At 34.9% G+C, this 5,216-nt stretch overlaps 1 pseudogene; it reads left to right on the top strand.

The window, feature by feature from the left end:
• The first annotated feature begins 744 nt into the window (after positions 1–744).
• On the top strand, positions 745–1,724 carry LOC138148147 (non-histone chromosomal protein HMG-14 pseudogene; annotated as a pseudogene).
• Positions 1,725–5,216: the final 3,492 nt, after the last annotated feature.

Genomic DNA, 5,216 nt, shown 5'->3' with positions numbered 1-5,216 from the left:
ACTGATTATAATTTTTTAAAATAAAAACTGTTTACCAATTGATAGATTATAAAAGGATAGGAAAAAATGCAATTCTGAAGGAAACACATCTAAGATATGTGCGTATACACATACACATACATGTATATACATACATACACAAATATTTATGTATATATACATATATGTATATCACTCCAAATCATTACCAGAGAAACACAAATAAAAAGAATTCTAAGATTCTTCCTCACAACCTCCAGATTGGGAAAGATTACAAGAAATAAAAATGAAAAATATTGCAAGAGGCTATGTGAAAACAAGAAAATTGATATATTGCTGGTGGACCTATGAAAAGGCACAACCTTTACAAAAAGCACTTTGACATCAAACACAAAAATTATCCAAACACTGCATGGCTTTTGACCCAGGTATAATGCTGCTTGTACCATACTTTAGTGTGATCAAAGAAACCTATGTCAAAAATATTTATAGAAAGTTTTTGTGTGTATGTTTGGTGGCAAAATACTGGAAACTAAAAGCATCTCCATCAGCTGGGGAATGACTAGTAAGTTATATCTCAACGTGATGGAATACTAATGTACTATAAAAAATGAGAAAATAGATTAATTCAAAGACATGTAGAAAGACTTCTTTGAACTGATGCAATGGTAAAGGAAGCAGCCTTGAAGAATAATTTACATTCCAACAATATTGTTTTTTAAAAGCAATTTTAAATCCGGTTCCATCTAGTCCTCGGACTGCTCCGGCTGCGGGTCCAGGCAGCCCAGCTGTGGGAGGAGGAGCGTCGAGGCCCCAGAGACCCTTCGGAGAAGAAGCAGCCACAGCTGCAGCCCTTTTCCTCCAACCCTGGAGCTCAGTCGCTCCCGCCGGCGCTCGCCCGTGTCTGGGGAGAGCGAACCTATCCACACTCGCAGCCAAGATGCCCAAGAGGAAGGTGAACTCTGCAGAAGGGGAAGTAAAGGAGGAGCCCAAGAGGAGGTCGGCCAGATTGTCAGCTAAACCAGTCCTTGCTAAAGTTGAAGCTAAACCCAAAAAGACAGCTGGAAAGGATAAATCCGAGGACAAAAAAGTTCACACAAAAGGAAAACAAGCAGAAGCTGCTAACCAAGAGGAGAATAAAGATGACTTGCCTGCAGAAAATGGAGGAACTAAAAATGAAAAGGTTCCAGTCTCTGATTCAGCAGGGGAGAAAGAAACCAAATCTGAATAACATCTTACAGCAAGTGTTTTAACAATTGTCCCTGTTACCTCCCTTCTTGACGATTCAGAGGAATATTTTTATCAACTATTTTGTAAATGCCAGTTTTTTAGTAGCTCTAGAAACACATTTTTAAGAAGGAGGCAGTCCCACCTCATCACATTCTTTTTTTAAAAAACATTTAGATAAATATTAGCCAATATAAAGTGGCTTTATTTGGAGTCCTGTTTAAAGAGTTAAATCATGTGCTGCTTGTTGGTTTGGTTTTCTGTTTGCTTGTTTTAATACAACCAGAAATTACTAGAATGTTGACTAGGAAGGTGTGTGTCTTGTGCATTGGCTTAACATTCCATAGTCAGTTTTGACATCATATTAAATGAAGCAATTTGGAGCTGTGACCACAAATTTTAAAGCTCTTATTTTAACTAATCTGTATCCATATTGTCTTTTGGTACAATTGTTTTCTAAATAAAACTGCTCCCTGGTGTTGGATATCCCTTTCAAAAAAAAAAAAAGCAATTTTGAAAACAATTATAAATGGATAAAGAATGAAATGAACAGAATCAAGAGAAAAATTTCAGCAATAAAATTAATATTTCGATGACAAAATTACTAGTATAACTTTAGAAATTATAAAATTGTATGATCAATATAGTGACTATCCACAATTCCAAAAGACCATTGATGAAAAATACTCTTTTTCTACCAAAAAAGGGAGGTACAGAAGGAGGTATATTCACATGCATGAACTTATACATGCACACATACACATGAATACCCACACATATCCAAAGATATATCTACATTTATAAATACATGGCTGTCTATGTTTATGTGTATGTATGTGTTTTCATGTGTGTATATATGTGTACACACATATAAATACATACACCTACATATATTACCAACAATGAAGGCCTTCATTTTACTTGAATATGCTTCTTTTTATTTTAACAAATAATTTGTTTTCCTTTTCTTCCCCAGAGGAGTGGGAGTGGGAAAAGGAGAAAATAGGCTTCTGCTTAACAATAGTGAGTTTCAGGGTGGTGTTGCACATATAAATGCTTCATGCACTTTCAAATGTCACTATGTTGTCAGTTTTGCCTAATTTAAACATAACACATCAATTATATATTTTTAAAAGGCTCAGCTGTCACATATATGCAGTTTTTTTATTGTATCTTTCATGTGTTTGACTTGCTCTGTCCTTGAAGGAAATTTATATTTAAGACAGAGCAAAGTTAATGTCAAAGTACCGGTGTTAAAAGCCAAGCTCTGTCATTCACTTTGCATGCAGCATTGACAAAATCATTCTCTGAATCTCAGTCATCATTTGCAAAATGAGTGTGCAATTTAGATGACCTCTGAGGATACTTCTACTCCTATATATTGTGACCATTATTTGAATCCTGACACCTGATAGTATCACACACATTTCTCATACCTAATGACTATGCAAGTTGAGAGGAGTCAATTTTTATCTCTGAGCCTCAATTCCCTCATATGTAAAATGGGTAGAGTGCTACTTCCACTGCTGACTTTAAAGGGTTGTTTTTGTGTGTGTGTGGGGGGGGGGGGGGTTGCCTTTGTTTTTTTTGGAAGAGGGAAGGTAGGGCAATTGGGGTTAAGTGACTTCCCAAGGTCACATTGTTAATTTTTTGTGGTAAGTGTCTGAAGCTGGATTTAAACTCAGGTCCTCCGTACTCTGGGGCTGGTTCTCTATTCACCGAACCACCTAACTACCTCATAAAGGGCTGTTGTTAACAGTGTGTTAAAGGATTAGACTTATTCTGCTTTGAGAAAAACTGGGAAAAAAATGCCTTCTTGTAATCATGTAGTTCTTCTATATGTCAGCTATAAACTCTCCTACAAAGGATCTGATGGTGGATAGATTACTATGTTGTTTAAACTTGTAGTTACCAATTGAGAACTTTGAATATTCACCTGTTAAAAATCAATTTCAATGCAGGCCTTTTTTTCCTGATCATTATTAATTTGGGGGGAGGGGTTGGGGATGGGAAGGTATTATCCTGAAAGGCAGTGCTCTATAATGATGAGACAGTTTGATGCGGTGCATAGAGCAGAGTTCTTTCAGTGAGGAAAAACTGAGATGAAATTCTCCCATATTTATTACTTGCACAAACATGAACAAATAATCTCTAAAATAATAAAACAAATAATCTAAATAATCTCTACCTTGTCTGTAAAATAAAAGCGTTGGAGTAGGAAGTATTTAAGGTTTTTCCAGTTCTGACTTTCTCCTCCTTATTACATTTCTTTTTAATCGTCCTTTTGGTAAGAAACCACAACATACTGATACCCAACCGACTTTTCTTCATTGTCCTTTAGGTCATCCACAATTTTTATTCTTATGAAATTCCATGTGTCATACATAGTCAGCACAAGAAGACTGCTGTAAAAAAGATGGGGTGATAAAGCTGAGCTCATCAGTTTCCAAAGGAGTCCCTTCCATTCCTGACTTCCTAATTCCTGAATTATATTCTTACTATACTTAAAGAAGTAATTAATCTTTACCCTATTTATGTGCCCTGCTCATGTTGGCAGTAAGAGGAAAAAAGTCTATTCCATAAACAGACTTTTTCTCATTTGTAAATAATAGATTCCAAATTTAATTTTAATTAATGGAAAAAGCAATTAAACTTATATTTGCAACCAATTAAATTTCAAATCTCTACTTAAGTTCTAGGCAATTGTGTTTCAGAGGGTGACCCTGGATTCATAAAGACTTTATGGGATAAGAACTCACTATTTGAAAAAAACAACTGGAAAATATTATGGCAGAAACTAGGCATGGGTCAACATCTCATATTGTATACTAATTTAAGGTCAAAATGTGTACATGATTTAGACATAAAGGGTGATAGCATTAGAAAATTAGGAAAGTAAGGAATAGTTTCTTATCAGGTCTATAGAGAAGGAAGAATTCATGGCCAAACAAGATAGATAACACTACAAAATGTAAAATGGATAATTTTGATTACATTGAATTAAAAAGTTTTTGCACAAACAAAACCAATGCAACTAAGTTTAGATGGAAAGCAGAAATCTGGGCAATAATTTTTACTGCCAATGTAAAGGTCTCATTTCTCAAAAATATAGAGAACTGAGTCAAATTTATAAGAATGTAAGTCATTCCCTATTTGATAAATAGCCAAGATATGAACAGGCAGCTTTCAGATGAGTTTTTAGAGAAAGCTATTTATAATCATATAAGAAAAAATTCTCTGTCATTTTTAATTAGAGAAATGAAAATTAAACAACTGTGAGGTACCACTTCAGATTGGCTAATATGAAAGAAAAGGAAAATTGTAAATGTTGGAGAACATGTGAGAAAATTGGAACACTAATGCATTGCTAGTGGAGTTTTGAACTGATTCAAACATTCTGGAGAGCAATTTGCAATTATGCCCAAAGAACTTTAAAACTGTGCATAACTTTTGATCCAGCAATTCCACTAGTAGGTCTGTATTCCAAAGAGATCATAAAAAAGGGAAAAAGACCCACAGGCACAAAAATATTTATAGCCACTCTTTTTGTGGTAGCAAAGAACTGGAAGTTGAGGGGAAGCCGATTAATTGGGTAATAGCTTAACAAGTCATGGTATATATTCAATGAAATGCTATTGTGTTGTAAGAAATGATGAGCAGGTGAATTTTAGAGAAACCTGGAAAGATTTACATGAACTGTTACTGGCTATAACAACAACATTGTGTGATGATCAGCTTTGATAGACTTAGCTCTTCTCCACAATACAATTATCTAAGACAATTCCAACGACTCATAATGGAAAATGAAATTGACATCCAGAGAAAGAATTGTGGAATCTAAATACAGATTGAAGCACACATACATTTTCACTTTTTTTCTTTCTCATGGTTTTTCTGTTTTCTTCTGATTCTTCTTTCACAACATGACTAAGGTGGAGAAATTGTTATCATTACTGTACATATATAACCTATATCAGGTTGCTTGTTTTCTTGGGGAGGGGGAGAGGAGG

The sequence above is a fragment of the Petaurus breviceps genome, unplaced genomic scaffold (assembly GCF_028583685.1).
Source record: "Petaurus breviceps papuanus isolate PSGF00001 unplaced genomic scaffold, PetGlider_PUasm1.0 90822, whole genome shotgun sequence".
Classification (NCBI taxonomy): domain Eukaryota; kingdom Metazoa; phylum Chordata; class Mammalia; order Diprotodontia; family Petauridae; genus Petaurus; species Petaurus breviceps.
Note: the sequence above shows the minus strand (reverse complement) of the source record. Positions and strands in the feature narration are given on the sequence as shown.